At 48.6% G+C, this 19099-nt stretch overlaps 1 non-coding gene across 1 annotated transcript; it reads left to right on the top strand.

Annotated features, from left to right (window-relative positions):
* Nucleotides 1–16653: 16653 nt before the first annotated feature.
* On the top strand, nucleotides 16654–16760 carry LOC112665167 (U6 spliceosomal RNA). Its single transcript, XR_003140260.1, has one exon. It is a non-coding gene; the product is annotated as a U6 spliceosomal RNA (small nuclear RNA).
* Nucleotides 16761–19099: the final 2339 nt, after the last annotated feature.

Genomic DNA, 19099 nt, shown 5'->3' with positions numbered 1-19099 from the left:
AAGAGAGAAACTCAAGCAGAGTCCTTGCTGAATGCAGAGCTGGACTCCAGGCTCAAACTCACAATCCTGAGATCATGACCTGAGCCAAAACAAGAGTCCGAGGCTTAATTGACTGACTGAGCTACCCAAGTGCACAGTATTTTCAAGCTTTGTGGTCTTTTTTTTTTTTATTGACTTGTCAATATTTTAAAACCAGATAGTTAATAGCTTCTCTTGAAAAATAAAAACATAAAAATAGAAGCTCTAGGAGAGCCTGGGGAGCTCAGTCATTTGAGGGCCTGCCTTGGGCTGGGGTTGTGATCCTAGAGTCCCGGTGTGGAACCCCACATCAGGCTCCCTGATCAGCAGGAAGTCTGCCTCTCCCTCTCCCTCTGCTCCACCCCCGCCCATGCTCTCTCTCTCTCTTACTCACACTCTCTCTTAAAGAAGTAAAGAAACAGCAGTAGCAGCAGCAACTCTAGCAACATTGTCCTACAACTCCACAAAATCACAGGGTTTCAGACGCTCCTACCTGATGATTCTTTTGTTTTTAAAGATTTTATAAATTCATTTCAGAGAGAACATGACAGAGAAAGCACACAAACAGGGGGAGGAGCAGAGGGAGAGGGAGAAGCAGGCTCCCTGTTGATCAGGGATCCCGATGTGGAACTCGATCCCAGGACCGCAGAATCACGACCTGAGCCGAAGGCAGATAACTCAACCAGTGAGCCACCTAGGCGCCCCCCTCCTAACAATTCTTTTTTTTTTTTTTAAAGATTTTTATTTATTTATTCATGAGAATACACAGAGAGGAGAGGCGGGGGCTGGGGGGAGAGGCAGAGACACAGGCAGAGGGAGAAGCAGGCATCATACAGGGAGCCCAACGTGAGACTCGATCCAGGGTCTCCAGGATCACGCCCTGGGCTGCAGGCGGCGCTAAACCGCTGCACCACCGGGGCTGCCCTAAAATACATATTTGGATTGGAATGTTACAGAACAGACAAATGAGTCCTAGGTGTCCAGGCCTGGTCTCCCAACTTTTCCACCCAAGCTCAGAGGCCTGTGGGCAGATAGGTGAGCAGGCTGGGGACACAAGAGACTCCTGTGATTTTTGTGGGGATGCAGGACAATGTTGCTAGAGCTTCTATATTTTGTTTTTGTTTTTCAGAAGTTATACCCTGTTTTGAAAATATTGAAAAGCCATTTAAAAAAATTCTTAGGACAGTAAATACATTCCACAAAACATGACTATTGATCAGATTTGTCTACAAACCTCGAGTTTGTGCCCTTCCTTAAAACATCCTCAGTGATGGTTCTGTGTTCCTAAAGATCTTGGGAAGATCATGGGTTAATCTGCCCTGCCTACATGTCTAGTTTATCTAGGGACTGTTGCCCACAAACAGCCCTAACCCAGAGGCATATTTATAGATCTGGTTTTGGAGAGGAAGCCCCTTTGCTGAGACCTCAGAGTACAATGCAGGTGATGAAATGACCAGCCCACAGGGCCAGAGCAAGATATTTTAGGGCCGGGACCTTTCAGTGCCCTGGGAACGACATCCCATTAACAGTCATTTATCTAGGAGGAGGCAAGCTGCAGAACAGAAGGGTGCCCCTGAACACAGAAGAGGGGGAGGGAGCCTGGGAGAAGGGTAAGGTCTGCCTCTGACATTTGCAACTTTCATGAACTGAAGGTCAGAAATAGTCCTTTCCGCTAAGAAGAGCTCACAAGATTTACTATAGCTGTCACCTCCCATGACTTGGTGGTCTGAAAATACTGTACAAAGGAAAGAATTTCCTATGCCTCAGCAACTTGGGAAGTACCATATTAAATCTGTGGACACTGCCTCGATGATGAAAAGAGGTATTTTTCAAAGATTATGGGATAATTAGATGTTTACCCTAAAGCACCTCTAGAGATAAGACAGATAAAAGAAAAAGAGGGGGACAGGCTGAGTATTCGTCTGACTTTGACCTTAACACAGTGGTTTAACACAGTGAGATAGCGCACATGTATAGAGTGCGTACTCTGTGCGCAGTGCTCATCTTAACAGATTTGGAAACAAAGACACAGAAATGCAGTACTTTGCCCCCAAATCTCACAGGTAGGAGCTACTATCTGTATATGTTGTATGCAAGTGAGATTTTTGAGAAACTCGGCTGAGTTGGCTTAACCGTTTTTTTCCCCCTGGTAGTAGATTAAGGGAGTGTTGTGTTAAATTAAGTAGCACTTTTAACTAATGTTTCCTGTGAGACATTGTCCCTATTCCAGATAATGCTGATGCCTACAGGTGGGACCCAGGAGCTCACACGAAACTGTCTTTTGGTTTGTGGTCATAGCAACCATTTTCAGAAAGTCTGGTGTTGGCTTTTCTGCCTCTCAGAATCACAGTTTGCTCAACTCCTTTGTTCCAGAAGAGCCACTCTTTTCCCAATCGCTACACACCAGGCTGGTCTCCAACTGTTGATTTCTAATGTCCTGTCACATTGGTTCACGCTGTTTTCTTTCACTGATGCCATTCTTCTGACCATCAGGCTTTGCCTTTGGCCCATTAGCTCACTTCCCACAAGTTATGAGAACGGAACCTGCAGTGTGGGCACCATGTTTACCTTGTTATCTCCCACCTCACCTTGCACATAGTAGGCATTTATTAAAAGCTTGTGGGATGAGCCCACGAATGAGAGATAGGGAGTACTGTCTCAGCTCTGGCCACATTCCAGTACTTTTTGGTGCAGTCTTGTCCTAGCACGGCTCCGCTGGCTCTAGGGTAATAAAATGATGCAGAAACAGAATGTGAGTAGTTTGGTAAATGAGGACCAAGACACGGATGGGACGCTCTGGTTTCCTAGTCACTGCTCTGGAGACATTAAATTTGGTCAGAAAACTCCCAAGGTCAGAATTCAAATCAAATTCTCAATTTGATTTCCATGCTTCAGTCTATATAGTTAGTGCCTCTCAGGCAGGTCCTGGGGTCCTTGGTGACAGCCTGCCTCAGTACTTCCCTGAGCCACATGTCTATCTGTTCGTCAGCATTCCGCAGACAAGATGTGCTCAGTAAATGTTAATGGAATTGAATGAATTGATTGGACATAACCTTGGCCGTCATTAGGTTTATAGCATCATCTGTATTTTATAACTGTGTGAAGTGGTTTGGGCTCATGTGCATATCTTCTTTCATATGTGTTTAGGAGACGTGGCCATCAGCTAGAGCTTCTGGAACAGGCTTCCAAGATGTTTACAGATATTCATTGTCTGCTAGGTTGGAAGATTTCTCAGACAGCATCCCTCTGATATAGTCTCAATACGACCAGTTTACAGATTTAATAAAATGGTACCTATGACCAGGGATAGGGACTGATTGGCCAGGGCCTGTCCCTCTGACAGAAGCTTCCACTCAACCCTGTCTTTAGGATCTTAGAGAACATTCAAAGTATCCACAGGACATTGCAGCTACCAGGGCCTAGGGAGCCCACGCTGGTCTGTGCTGCCGCTCTGCTATGAGCTGGTGACACTGCACTGGGGCCCGAAGGATGAAGTGCAGGAGAACTGGCACTGCTCCAGACTCCAGTTCCAGTTCTGTCATTTGGGGACTGGTGTGGCCTCAGGCATACTCAGCTTGGTCATCTCTAAAAATGGACTGACAACAGTACCCAGCTTATCTACTTCATAGCTTATCATAAAAACCAAAGTCAAGGGACGCTTGGGTGGCTCAGTCAGTTAAGCATCTCCTTTGGCTCAGGTCATGATCCCAGGAGCCTGGGGGTGAGCTCCCTGCTCAGCAGGGAGTCTACTTCTCCCTTTCTCTCCCTCTGCCTCTCCTCTTGCTTGTGATCTTTCTCTGAAGTAAATAAATAAACAAATAAAATCTTTAAAAAAAAAAAACAAAGATGATAGCACGCATGTGAAAGCTTAGAGTCCCATAGAGAAGTGAGTCAGTGTTATGGTTAACGGTGCTGTTCAAATTGGTTTTTAGCTGGTGTGCCACAGAGATCGAGACTCTGCACTGTGTGAAGATGTACAAGCTGGCCCGTCATGATGCCCGGAGTTCTCTGCCCAGGGGACCCTCAGAGCCCAGTGGGACTCAGCAAGGATTGCCAGCGACAGAGCGCACATGTACACATTCTCAGGTTTTCACAGCAGGTTGAGATCGTGGCCCAGCCTCTGCACCCGGAGTTGAGGGAGAAAGTTAGGCTGCTGTCTGGGCAGGAGATGTCTTCCTTGCTAAGACATCTGGCAGCGGCTACGCCACCAGGACTGAGTTCTGTGATAGCTTCCCGGCTTGGCAGGCTCCTGGTTCCCTGGGGGTTCCCGGACCAGAGGGTGAGGTGCAGTGGGCTGGCCTGGGGTCAGCAGTAGCTGAGGGCACAGATGCTCTGGGAAGATGGGCCGGGTCATAAAAAGCAGGGCAGGTGCTGCCTAGTGGTGGTGGGGACAAGGCTTCAGGACTCCAAGCATTCTGAGAAAACAGAGCAACCCATTATTTCCTTCTTGAGTCTCTGGAAGTGCACTCAGTGTCCTGGCCACACATGGTACTGTGACCAATTTCAAGATTAACTACAGATGTGAGTGAAGAGCAGGAAATAGTGCATTGTCACAAGTAAGGAAGGTGACAGAAACCCATCTTCCCAGCCCAGAGAGTCTCCTACGAGAGAGTAAAGGTCCATGGGATAAAATTGGACCCAATTCCCAATCCCTCACCTAATTCCAGAAGCAAATTAAGAATTTTCCCAGCAGAGCAAGGGTAGACAGAGAGAACAGGTTCTGGAAGTGATGGGGGTCCCATTCATGGTTTGAGGAATTCACAGTTACAGAGCAGAGCAGGGAAGGGCCCACCAAGCGCCAGATTCTATGGGCCAGAATCTAAACAACTATTTCTGCTGCCTGCACCTCAAGGTCCATGGGTTGTCTGTCCCTGAACACAGAGGACACTAACTGCCTTAGGGAAGGGGCCATGGTAATTCTCCCCACATGGATCTTATTCTCATGCCTAGAGGTTTCCCTGCCTTTCTAGAGAAAGCCAGTTTGGTGTCAAATTAATCTTGACAGATTGTGCTGAAGGCCGAAGAAAGCAGACATAAAAGGGTAAGAACAAGGGTACAAACTCAAAACTGTGGCCAGAGAGGCAGGCAGGGCTGCCAAAGGAGAGGCAAGAATTTCATACATACCAAGTACTTGAAGTCAGAAATAGAAGAGTCGGGGCGTGACGTGAAGGAAAGGCAAGTCGAGGCAGGAGATAGTGCAGGCTTGCCCTCTGACCACAGGCCGTGGCTCATTCAGGCACCTTTTCAAGGGGCCATCTGCACGGTGCTGGAGAGGGTCTCCCTCCTCTGCTCACAGCCTTTCCTGCCCTTGGCAGCTTCGGGATCTCTTCTGGCTCTGAGCTTGGCATCCAGAGCCTTGCCCTGTGGCCCCAGCCTGCCCCTCCGGCTTCACCCACCCCAAACAGACTGAGCCCCTCAGCCAGGGCCTGTGTGTCTCCTCGCCTGGAAGGCCCTCTGCCCCCTCTCCCCTCTGCACTCGCAGCATCTACCCACCTCACCCCGAGCCCCAGCTCAGTCTCTGAGCCAAATCCTCGTCTCCCAGGACCATCTCCGTCCATGCCCCTCCCTGGCCCAAAGCCCTGGCCACGGCGGTTCTCTCCAAGCTAGGGAGCCTCTCACTTAAATGCACCCGACAACAGCCTGCCAGCATGCACAGATTATTAAATGACTGGAGCCGGGTCCCCAGCCTCTGCGATCTTGTTCCTGAGCTCCATAGGGGTTGTGTGTGAAGCCAAGTGTGACACCCTTTGTCTAACCCACTCTTTGGGGGGCTTGCCTGTGAACCAGGCACTAACATGGATGCAGGAACCCAGGTGTGAAGGAACCACATTTCAGTGTATTTCTCAATAATTTCTTTTTCAGGCTTCCAGTCCCCTGGGATGATGGAAACTTAACTGTCGATTTAGGGGATCCCACCCTCATAGCACTGGCTCCTCTTCCAGCAAACTGTGTGTTGGTGATGAGAGAGGTTTATTCACTGAGGGAGAAGCTGACAAATGTGCAGCAAAGGCCAGTTCCTGTTTCTTACTCTGACCTTGCTGTAGCCATGGTCACAGTCCTGGAGGAGGGATGCAGTGGATGCGCCAGCAGGACAGACCAGGTCAGCCTTTGGTGATGGTGACCTGGAACCCAGTGGAAGGAAGCATCATGGGGAGGTCCACTCAGTTTACTTACAACTGCAGTCTTCTTTGGGTGCCTGGGTGGCTCAGTTGGTTAAGCATCTGCCTCCGGCTCAGGTCATGGTCCTGGGCTCGAGCCTTCCCGGCTTGGCAGGCTCCTGGTTCCCTGGGGGTTCCCGGACCAGAGGGTGAGGTTCAGTGGGCTGGCCTGGGGTCAGCAGTAGCTGAGGGCACAGATGCTCTGGGAAGATGGGCCGGGTCATAAAAAGCAGGGCAGTTCTGTATCAGAACTCCCTGCTTCTCCCTCTGCCCCTCGTGCTCTCACTCTCTCTCAATCTCAAATAAATAAAAATTAAAAAACACACACGCAAAACAACTGAAGTCTTCTCAAATCTGCTTCCTCTCCTCCTGACTTCTTAACTCTTCTCACCTCCTGTTGTCTGGACTGTTCTTCAAAATCCCAGAATCAGGGATCCCTGGGTGGCGCAGCAGTTTGGCGCCTCCCTTTGGCCCGGGGCGCGATCCTGGAGACCCGGGATCGAATCCCACGTCGGGCTCCCGGTGCATGGAGCCTGCTTCTCCCTCTGCCTGTGTCTCTGCCTCTCTCTCTCTCGCTGTGTGCCTATCATAAAAAAAAAAAAAAATTCCCAGATTCATCTATCTGTAGTCCTTTCTCTCCTTGCTCTAGAGTAGCATGGAACTTCAGAAGCATTTTGCCCAGTCCTCTGTTTTACAGGTGGAGAGATTGTGGCAGTTCCTGGCAAACCCAGAGTTAGGTCTCAGGTGAGGTCACAGACGTGAAATCCAGTGCTCTTAGCCCCAAAGACTTCCTGTCCTTCACACAGTTACGTGCCCTCGTCCTTTCTGTGGCCACCACCTGACCTCCTACATGGATGACGGTGGCAGCGATCAATGCAGATGCGTCGTCACGCTGTGCTCAGAGCCTCCAGGCGTGCCTCCTCTCCTCATTCCTCACACCCGACTCTTCAGGGTCAGCTCAAATGCCACCTCTCCCAGGGAGCACATGCTGGTGGGACATGACCTCTCCAGCCTCCAGCTGCATTCGGCCCTGGTGGTCCCTGCCGCAGGTGGCTTCACGGATGCCCGGCAGGCAGCTGCGCTTCATGCCCTCACTCTTCAATAAGTAGCTTCACGTGGGGGCGGGGGCTCTGCCTCAGACCTCCTGGCTGCCCCTGCAGCCCGCTGAGGCCCCGAGAGCCACCTCTTGCCTGTGGTGTATGCGAGGGACGACGGAGCTTCAGCACAATGCTTACAAGTGGCCACAGAGACATTAGGCCAGAAGAAATGGGGACACAAGCCCCGCGGGGAACGTTTACCCTGCGGGGGTGGGGGAGCAACTCCAAGGGCAGTTGAAGGACTGGGGGGACACAGAGGGGCAGCAGGCCGGCAGGTGTCCCAGGACAAGAGGGGAGACCACGTAGGGGCCGGTGGGCCAGAGCCGGGACGGTGCCAGCGAGCTGGGGCAGGAGGTCCCTCTGCTCCTGCGGCCACCCCAGTCACGGCCGCGCCACTGCCCCGGGGCATTTCCCGGGCTCTCCTCCGGGGATGGCTGCTCTTCCCGCCGAGCGCCCCCTCCTTGGTGCGGCCTCGGCCGCCCGCCGGTCCCGTCCACAGCGCCCCGTACCTGCAGGGGCCTCGGCCTCGGTCACCTGGAGCTCGCGGTCCAGGCCCACCCGGGGACGGGGACGGGGACGGCGACGGGGACGGGGACGCAGCGGGTGCACCATCACACCCACCCCAGCAGCCGGTTTGGGGGCAGCGCCCTGAGGCGTCTCCTCCGAAGCCTGGAGCAGCGAGCCCAGGAGGAAACCCGCGGCCTCCCCTGCCCCGCCTGCCGCCTCCCTCAGGGGAGGGGGGCCACGCCGCACCCCCAAGTCCTCCAACTCGTCCTGTGCCTCACAGTCTCCACAGGGTTTCCAGGTTCATCATCTCATCGGATCTTCCCCCAAACCTCAGCAAGTGGCGGTGCACGCGGACATCCTGCCATGTGTGTCAGATGCGGAACCTGAGGCAGGAGACGCCAAGCGCGGCGCCCAGCAGAGCCCTGGCCTCCCGCCTCCTGGCCGGGCCGGGCCTTCCCCGCACCTTCCCGCACCTTCCCCGCGCTGGGGGCCGGGAGAAGGCTCAGAGCCTGGCCCCGAATCTCCAGCTGGGAGCACCCGCCGGAGGGGATGAGGGACGCTGTTAGCCAAAGTGAGGAGCAGCCTTTCCAAGCTGGGGGGGCCAGAGAATAACAGGCTGTCCTCTTCTTCTACCGGACACTCGGCCCAGGAGGCCGTGAGCTGCCCTGGGCCACAAGGTCCTGACGTGCAGGGCAGGGGGAGAGCCGGGACCCTTGGTCCAGGCGGGCAGGTGCCCCACACTGCGCTGAGCTCCGGGTGGAACAGTCAAGAACCCGCGCCTTTGTTCTCTGGTGACTGGGCTGTGGATGGGATCCCATTTGGTGTGAGACTGTGGGGCCCTCCCACAGATCATTTTGTTTTCACTTGGGAGCAGGGGCTTTAGGCACCGTGTTCCCGCTCGGTGTTCCCAGACTGCCTGGGCCCACGTCCCAGCTCCCTGACTGATCAGCTGTGTGTGCAGGGGACTTGGCCATGCCACCGCTTCAGGGTTCTGTGGGATTTTTAAGGAGGTGATACACATAAAGTCTTTAACTGTATAGTGCCTGGCGGCAGTAACTCCCCACAAATATTGGTTGATGTTATTATGTACTTATTCTAGAGTTAGAAGAAGAGGCAGTAAAATTTGGTTAGGCCGTGCAAGTGTAAATGACTGTGCCCGTACCCCTGTCCAGTCCAGAGGCCTCAGGAGGAAGGTATTGAAAGGTCTGAATTGTTCCACAGAAGGAGAGAGCAGCTCTGTGATTTAACTGAGCTGCACAAAGCCACCCTGGTACCATCCCCAAGTGTGGCCCAGGAGGCCCTCGCCTGCTCCGTGTCCTGCCAGGGACCTGTCCTCAGCAGCTGACTCTGCTCCCTGCCTTGTGGCCCTGGATTACCAGGGACCTGAATGCCCGAGGGAGGCTGGTCCCCACCCACTGGCTGATTGCTGAGAACAGGTGGGTCCTGAAGGCAGGGCCAGCCCTATTTGTGGGGAGGCAAAGCACATCCAAGCTGAGATGTTGGAGAGAATTGAGTAAACAGCCCCATCTCAGCTTCCATCTGTCTGGCAAGGACTGGGCATGATACCAGCCAGAGCCAGGGGAACTTTTACTCAAAGCAAAATGACCAACCAAGACGTTGGGAATGGACATGTGTTCAGATCTGAGCCAAGAGCTCCTGAGGGGCTCAGTGCATGCTCAGGAGGCCCGGGCTTCTCTCTATGAAGGTGTGGGGATCAGAAGATCCTGGGGCATGGGCAGAGGAGGACAGTGGCTTCAGTGACCTGAACAAAGGGCATCTCCAGAGGATCTGTTCTTGTGACTCTCCCAGAACAGCGCAACTGGTGCTCGCTGGGCAGCCAAGCCCTCTGCAGGGTGAGGTGTGGCCCTCTCTGGGACTCGCTTTACAGTGAGGCATGTGCGCACAGGCTAGGGGTCGGGCAGTCAAGTCAGGATCAGCAGATATGTGTCTCTGCCCTTCCCTGGCCACACCAAGTCTCTGGCATCTTCTTCTCCACCCCATCCATTCCTCTCCACCTTAGGTCCTTTATGCTGAAGTGGGCTTTAAAAAAATTTTTTTTAAGATTTAATTTATTTGTTCATGAAAGACGAGAGAGAGGCAGAGGCATAGGCAGAGGGAGAGGCAGGCTCCCTGCAGAGAGCCCAATGTGGGACTCGATCCCAAAACCCTGGGATCACACTCTGAGCCAAAGACAGATGCTCAACTGCTGAGCCACCCAGGCATCCCTGAAGTGGGCTTTTAAAAATAGGTAAAGCACATGGTACACAGTGAAAAGTCCCGTCCGGCCCTGCCATCCTTCCCCCTGCTCAGGCCAACGTGTGCATGAGATGGCACATGCATATACAAGCATATAGGTCAATATTCTCCTTTTCTGGTTTTGTGAGGTTTTTGTTTGTTTGTTTGTTTGCTTGCTTTGGTTTGGTTTGGTGGCAGAGATTCCTATTAGAGTCTGGAAAAACTCTGGGTTCCTCCCTAAAATAGGGTACACACACAAAATTAGTGTATGATTTCAGGGGTTTTTATGTACTCTGTGGCCCCTTTTGTCCTACTCAGCAAGGGATTCTGGTTTTACTTGTAGCAAGTGGGTCTGATTCATATTTTCTCTCCTTAACACTGTCTCCCCACATACACACATCCTCTACCTGCCCGGATCTTGTCAAGATTTCGACAAAGGAGAGCTTCAAAGGCCTTCACAAAGTAGCTTCAGCAAGCCAGCCAGCCAGCCAGTGCCGTCTTTCAGTAACTTCCTATTAGATTGAGGACAAAACAGAATCTCAACTCTTTAGAATGGCTTGGAAGGCCCTGAACAAGTATCCCTGAACTTCCCTCCTGGTGTCATCCTCCAAGGATCACTCTCTGCACAGGCAGCTCTGGCCATAGTGACCTTACTTCTATCCTCATTGAACAAACCCAGGTCTCACCTTAGGGTCTTTGCTTCAGCTGCTCCTCTGCCTGGAAAACTATTCGCCCTACAAGTTGCATCACTGGTTCCTTCTGGCATCGGCCCATTGTCCTTCCTCTGAGAGGCCCTCCCCCGCCACCCCTCCTAATGCCATGCCCCACTCCTGGCACCCCCTTCTAAGGCACCCCAGCCCCTTCCATTGTCCTCAGGGCACTTACCACTTCTGACATCTTAACTTCTTTGGCGTTACAGTCTCCCCCGCTAGGGTGTGAGCGCTGGGAAGTCGGCAGCCTTGTCTGCCCCATCTCTAGCACCCAGAAGGGGGCCTGGCACATCCTAGGCGCTTAATAAATGTCTGTGGACTGAATGAAAGAATCTTGGTGGAGGTCAGATAAGAATCTGGACTCACTTTTCCATCCCACCAAAGCAGCTCCAGGCAATCCCTGGCTAATGTTCTAGGCACAGTTCCTGCCTCTCCCTCATTTCTCTATTCCCAGATGTCCTACCCTTTCCCCAGACCTCTGGGGCTCCTCCTTCCCAATCAGCATCTAACAAAAACTCTTTGTGATTTTATGCCTGGGGGATTTAATCTGAGTCAATTTGGCTTCTCCAGCTCGGGCTCCGCTGAGTCCAAAGGTCTGATCAGCGTTTCCAGTGGACCAGCCAGCAGCTCCACCGTCTGAGGGCTCAGAGCTCCATCCCCAGCGGAACCAGGGTACTGACAGGATGCTTGGAGCCTCGCTGCCCACTCTGCTGCCATTCCTGGGCCTTGTAGAACTAAATGAAGACCAAGCGAAGGAGAAAGGCAAAGGCTATTTATTCAACGCTTGCTGCAGCAAGGGAGTCAGTCAGCCATGAGGTCACTGATGTTTTAAAAGAGGCTCAAGGGCAGGCAGAGGAATGGGAAGGCTTTGCCTCCAGCAGGAAAAAAGAAAGGGAAGGGTGTGGATGCGCCTCCTCTGGAGGCTGTTGGTGTGGGAAGCTGTAAGGCAGGTGACTAGAAGCTGGGCATCCTGTAGGACTGGTTGGAGTGCGGATTTAACTTTCTCTGGTTGGTACGAAGTTGCAGTGGGCACAAAACTTGTGGAAGTTGTCAGTCCCGGCCATCTTGAGCAGACTGTTCCAGAAAGTCAGTGTTTAGCTTTCCGAATTGTTACTAGAGGTGGTCTTACACATGTGACCTTCAGATTGCCTGAGTGATGTATTGTTGACAAAGAGTCAGCTCCATGGGCAGGTCTCTGCAGGGCGTGGGTTGGAGTTCTGTTTTCCATCTGGTCTGGCCAAGGTCTCTTAATTTACAGTGCAGATCAGTCCTTCGGTGACTCCTCCTTCCTTCCTTCAAGTGTATGAACATGTTGGGGTAGTAGAATCCCTGCGTGCTCGATTTCCTGCATTCAGCAGCTCTCTGGTGAAGGTCCTTGCTGTTCAAGGAAGGTTGTGAGGTGCAGGAAGAGGAGGAGGCCGGGCCAAGAACTGAGCTGTCCACCCGTCCCAGGATTGGTCTGGCATGGGTATTCTGAGCTGGGAAGGCTTTGTGGTCAGTGTGGGGTTTCGGGAGTGGACTGCTATAGATGGGACCTGGGGAGAGATGGGGGGAGACTCTTGGGAGGGAAGATGATAAGGCAGGGGGCAGGTGGAGTGGCCTTAGGTTAGTCACTCACTTGTTTTGTGGCGAGCTGCTGGGGGGCAGACATGCATGGTACACGTGAAGGTGCTATGTGAGTCGTGAAGGTTTTAGCATGAGGCATGAGGGAAGGCTGTGGGAATCACCTGGAAAGGGCCTCTCTCCCCCAAATGAGGAGACTGTATGTAGCTGGGCAGTGGTTTGGCACCTGCCTTTGGTCCAGGGCGTGATCCTGGAGTCCCGGGATTGAGTCTCGCGTCCGGCTCCCAGCATGGAGCCTGCTTCTCCCTCCTCCTGTGTCTCTGTCTCTCTCTCTCTCTTTCTCTCTATGTCTATCATGGATAAATAAAAAAATCTTAAAAAAAATTAAAACCATCATTTACTGAGTTGGAGTCACTGCTCTGAGCCTGCATAGAACCCCTACAACAGTCCTTTGAGGTAGTTACTATTATCGTCTCCATATTACAGGTGAGATAATTGAAGTACAGGGCAGTTAAGGAACTTGCCAGGGGGAGAGAATGCTTACGTTGTTTGCTTTGCACAAGATCAGCAACAACCACGCACCCTCGGACGCTGCTCCTTGATTCAAGATCTTTGTCCACGATGTGTGTCCCGATGCATCACTAACAATTAGCTATTGTAAAAACCAGCTCTTGCTAAGTGTGAGGCATAGTACTAAGCACTTGCATGTATTAACTCATTTAATCTTAGTATCAGCCCTCTGAGGTGAGGAACTGTGCCACGTCACCTCTTGTCAATAAGCAGAGCCAAGACCACTTGTCCATCAAGCCCTGATCCACACAGTGGTCTGTGGCTGGGAGCCAACCCCAAGTCAGTGGTTCTTGCCTTTCTGGACACCCTCCCCAGAAAAACATGCAGGTGTACATACACCCACACCCCTTAGGAAATTCACAGATGCCCACACGAGCCTTCCCATGGCAAGTGGGTGATGGAGGAAGACTTCTAGGTGAATGTTTCAGCCGGGGATAGTCTCCAGTCTAGAACAAAAAGTCAAAAGACTTTGAATTCTAAGAGATTTACTTTATTGAGAGAATAGAAATAAAATTCCATAGCTACTTTTATATACTTCACTAGTGAACAGAACAGAAAGCAGCCTGAGAGTCCCCATCTTTGGATCAATTCAATTACCCAACATCTCCCACACATCTAGCCAGTTGAACACTGTTGGAGAAAATCTCATAATTCTGCCGATTTATGCCAATGCACATTTATGGGGTCTAATCCCAGCTGGGTCTTTAACACTGCTTGACAGCTTTTACTTGTACCAGATAAACTCACACCCATTCTCCCAATGGCCACTCCAACCCTTCTGTAATGATTCTTTGAGCTTTAAAAGTTTTCATGTGTTAGAAGCACAATTGCACAAATTTTAATTCACATCCTCCAGGACTTTTATCCAGTTTTTCCCTCTACTTGGGCTCTTGACCCTTTATTTTGTTTATTTATTTGGATAATTATTTATTTAGAGGCTACCATGCCTGGCACTGGGCTGTGCTTGAGGACCCTACCACGGTTTCCGTTCTCATGGAGTTTACAGCCCAGAGAGAAAGACTATCATTCCGCAAATAATTACAAATCTGATGAGAGACACTAAAGGGAAAGGAGAGATATTGTCAAATATGTTGATATGGAGGTTTCAGGAAGGCCTCCCTGAAGGAAGCAGCATTTCCAGCAGAGTCCCAAAGGATGATATGTCAGTTTGGAATGCTTTGGGCTGCACACAACAGAAAATCTGACCAACAGTGAAACCATAAGGATGTTTATTATTTCCTTAAGAAGCCTGGAAGCAAAGAGTTTCAGGGCTTTTAGGTGGCTCAACAAGATTATCAAGAGCCATGAGTTGATATTCCTACAATTTTCTTGGTTTTTCCCTCAGTCATAAGAGGGTTGCCATAGATTCAAGTGTGACTTTCTTGCATAACATCATTTCAAAGCACAAAAAAGAAAAAAGGCTCTGGTTTCCAAGCAGCTCTCTTTCAAACGGGCACAAAATTCATCCAGAAATTCCCAGGAGTTTCTCTCTTGTGTTTTTTTTCTCCCGAAAGTGGATCATATGCCCACCCGAGGCATAAGGAGAAGGGGTTACCATGATTGACTTAGACCAATCAGGACTGATCCCATAGCATAGTGAGGACCCTACCTTTCCTGAATATATTGCTGCCTACTGGATCCCTCAAATGAGAATCAAAGGGTCTATCAATTCTGTATATGGACACCTAGGTAATCTGAATAAATAAAACTTCATACCAATAAAACTTTCAAAAGTCATCTTAAAAGAATCAAAGAGGTAACACGATTTGAGGAATTGCTGAATTGAGATGCTGAGCTACTGAAGAGGATGGGAAAGTGGACAAGTGAAGCCTCCTCATGCCTTAGGGCTTTGTTCTGGAAAAGGCTGAGCTGCAGTTCTGGCAGCCTCCAGGGGCTAGGGTGGAAATTTCAAAGTCAAGTGGTTCTGACTTGCAGTGCCCTCAGGAACTGGGAAAGGATAACTTCTCTTTAGAGGAAGACAATATTATCTTGAACGCCAGGGTATTTCTATAAATAACTTTCTAAAACAATGTCCAGTACACAAAGATAACCCAAGGATATCGGACAGCATGAATAAGAACAGTAGATACAATATGTAATAGAAACAGACTCACAGGGCCTCCAGATACTGAAATGATCAGTATAGATCACAAAACAATTATGCTTGTTATGTTCAAGGAGTAAAAGCCAAGAATGGAAAATTTGGCTTGGAAATAGAAATTTTTATTTTTATTTATTTATTTATTTTTTTAAAGTTCACATTTCTTTTTTTTTTTTTTAATTTTTATTTATTTATGATAGTCACACACACACAGAGAGAGGCAGAGACATAGGCAGAGGGAGAAGCAGGCTCCATGCACCGGGAGCCCGACGTGGGATTCGATCCCGGGTCTCCAGGATCACGCCCTGGGCCAAAGACAGGCGTTAAACCACTGCACCACCCAGGGATCCCAGGAAATAGAAATTTTTAAAAAACGATATTGCAAATGTTAAACAGGGAAAATGTAAATTTGGAAATTAAAACACAATAACCAAAATTAAGAACTGAGATGGGGATCCCTGGGTGGCTCAGCGGTTTAGCGCCTGCCTTCAGCCCAGGGCATGATCCTGGAGTCCTGGAATCGAGTCCCACATCAGGCTCCCTCTGCCTGTGTCTCTGCCTCTCTCTCAGTGTGTTTCACATGAATAAATAAATTAAAAAATCTTAAAAAAAAAAAAAAAGAACAGAGACAGTTTTGCCAGCAGATTAGATATAGTAGAAGGGAAAATAGGTCAGAAGAAAATAACCAGAACAATGCATAATGGAGTAAAAAGAAAGAAAATGCAGAGGAGTGGGTAAGAAACATGGATGTCACAATGAAAAGGTCTAGAAAGAGTCCTTGAGGAAAGGAAAGACTGGGCATAGGCAATATTTGAAGGAAAAATGGTTCAAAGATTTCCAGAGCTGATGAAACACAAGAAATAATACATTTAAGAATCTAACAAATACTAAGAAGGATAAATAAAAAAGAAACTTATATGTCCGTAAAATTGCAGAAAACCAATTTTCTGCAAGAAGAAAATAGTAAAAACACTCAAAGTAAATGGACAAATTACCTTTAAAAGCAATAACATTCAAAGGACTCCTACTTCTCTATTTCAGAACTTACTACAGAGCAACAGTAATCAAGACAGTGTGGTGTGGGCATAAGGGTAGATATACAGGTCAATGGAATAGAATTCAGAGGCCAGAATAAATCCTCACATTTATGGTCAATTGATTTTCAACGCCAGTGCCAAAAATTCAAAGGGGAAAAATAGTTTTTTCAACAAACAGTTCTAGGACAATTGTATATCCACATACAAGTAAATGAAAGTGGACCCCACCTCATATAATATACAAATATTAACTCAAATTGGGACAAAGACCTAAGTGTAAGCACTTAAAATAGAAAAATCTTAGAAGAAAGCAAACATTGGAGTAAATCTTTGTGACCTTAAGTTAGGCAGTGTTTTTTTTTTTTTTTTTTTAATTTATTTATTCATGAGAGACACACAGAGAGAGGCAGAGACACAGGCAGAGGGAGAAACAGGCTCCATGCAGGGAGCCCGACGTGGGACTCGATCCCGGGTCTCCAGGATCACGCCCTGGACTGAAAGTGGCGCTAAACCGCTGAGCCACCGGGTCTGCCTTTAGGCAATGGTTTTCTAGCTAGGAAACCAAAAGCATAAACAACTAAAGAAAAATACATTAATTAGACTATATGAAAATTGAAAGCTTTTGTGGTTCAAAGGATACCATCAAGAAAGTGAAGAGTGCTCGCTTCGGCAGCACACATACTAAAATTGGAACGATAGAGAGAAGACTGGCATGGCCCCTGCTCAAGGATGACACGCAAATTTATGAAGCATTCCATATTATTAAATATCAGTGAGGGTGACAGAACATGAGAGACTTCTGACTCTGGGAAACGAACAAGGGGTGGTGGAAAGGGAGGTGGGGCAGGGGGTGGGGGTGACTGGGTGACGGGCACTGAGGGGGGCACTTGACGGGATGAGCACTGGGTGTTATGCTATATGTTGGCAAATTGAACTCCTATAAAAAGAATATACAAAAGAAAGAAAGAAAGAAAGAAAGAAAGAAAGAAAGAAAGAAAGAAGAAAAGAAAGAAAGAAAGAAAGAAAAAGAAAGAAAGAAAGAAAGAAAGAAAGAAAGAAAGAAAGAAAGAAAGAAAGAAAGAAAGAAAAGAAAGGGTACCTGGCTGGCTCAGTAGGGCATGCAACCCTTGATCTCAGGGTCATTTTGAGTTCCATGTTGGGGGTAGAGTTTATTATTTATGATAATCAACCATATACTAAGCCATAAAACTAGTTTCAACAAACCTAAATGATAAAATCATTCAGAGACATTCTTCAGTTGCAATGCAATTATGCTAGAAATAAAAAACAAAAGGATAGCTAGAAAACCCTAGATGTTTGGAAATAAAACTATATAATATATATATTTATTTATTTAAACATTTTATTTATTTATTCATGAGAGACACACACAGAGAGCAGCAGAGACACAGGCAGAGAGAGAAGCAGACTCCATGCAAGGAGCCCGATGTGGGACTAGATCTCGGGACTCCAGGACTCCACCCCTGGGCCAAAGGCAGGTGCTCAACTGCTGAGCCACACAGATGTCCCTATTACTTCTTTTCTTTTTAAAGATTGTATTTATATATTTGAAAGAGAGAGAGTATGCGAGGGTGCAAAAGCAGGGGTGGGGCATAGGGAGAGGGTTAAGCAGACTACCCACTGAGCAGGGAGCCCAAGGAGCCCAACTCCAGCTAGATATCTACCTAGGACCCCAGGATCATGACCTGAAGGTAGATGGTTAACAAACTGAGCCACCCAGGCGCCCCCAATAGATTTCTAAATGGTTCATGAATCAAAAAAGAATCAAAAAACTAAACGTGCATCAAAAAGTAGAAAAAGAATAGCAAGTTAAACTTGAAATTAGAAATAAGGAAATAATAAAGATAATTGAAAGCACACATACACACAATAGGATAAAAATAAAACAAGCTGGCACTTTGAGAAGACTAATAAAACATAACACTTTGGTGAAATAAAATAGGGGACAGAGAGGGAGAGAGAGAGAGAGAGATGGGAGGCAGGAATGAAAAACAGGGTATAACTATATAGTCTGGGTAGACCTTCAGAAAAAACCAACAGGATATTATGAACTTTATGCTAAAGCATTGGAAAATTTTTACAGAATGGATAAATTCCCAAGGAGGAAAGGACAGTTTATAAAATACCTAAAAAGAAACAGGAATTCTGAATAGACCAATAACTCAAAAGAATTGAAACACCAATTAAAATTTTCCTACAGGGGATCCCTGGGTGGCGCAGTGGTTTAGCGCCTGCCTTTGGCCCAGGGCGCAATCCTGGAGGCCCGGGATCGAATCCCACGTCGGGCTCCCGGTGCATGGAGCCTGCTTCTCTCTCTGCCTCTCTCTCACTCACTGTGTGCCTATCATAAATATAAAATAAAATTTTCCTACAAAGCGGGTTCCAGGCCCACATGACTTCATTGGCAACTCCTATCAAATATTTATGGAAGATATAAGTCAATATTGTACAAATCCTTTTGGAGAAGAGAAGCAATTACTTTAGCCAACTCATTTTGAGCCTTGTATAATGTGGTATAAATATATATTTTTAAAATTTTTGAAGAAAGGGAAGATGGAGGAGTAGGAGGACCTTAAGCTCACCTTGTCCGATGGATACAACTAGATAAACATCAATGTAAATAACCTAAAACTTTATTTTTAAAAAAGATTTTATTTATTTTTTCATGAGAGACACAGAAAGAGGCAGAGACATGGGCAGAGGGAGAAGCAGGCTCTGTGCAGGAGGCCCAGTGCGGGACTCAATCCCAGGACCCTGGAATCATGCCCTGAGCCAAAGGCAGATGCTCAACCACTGAGCCACCCAGGTGTCCCTAAAACTTTCTATATATTACTATGTTTTGATAGCCTAGAAGAACCTTTCCTGGCTTGGAAGAGATCATTCTTAAGAGATGGCAAAGTGCCCTGTTGGGAGCATCATCCAGAGCCATCCCTCCTCTGTCTGGCCCTTGCATCCTGGGAAGCAATACTCCTCTGCCTTCATCATCCCAGGGCCAGGTGCCAGGCAGCTAGGGACCAGCCCTATTACACATTCTCCCCCAGACACCCCTATGAAGGCTCTGGCCTAAATCTTCCCACATTCC

The sequence above is a fragment of the Canis lupus genome, chromosome 17, assembly GCF_003254725.2.
Source record: "Canis lupus dingo isolate Sandy chromosome 17, ASM325472v2, whole genome shotgun sequence".
In the NCBI taxonomy this organism is placed as follows: domain Eukaryota; kingdom Metazoa; phylum Chordata; class Mammalia; order Carnivora; family Canidae; genus Canis; species Canis lupus.
This window is presented reverse-complemented; position numbering and strand designations above follow the sequence as displayed.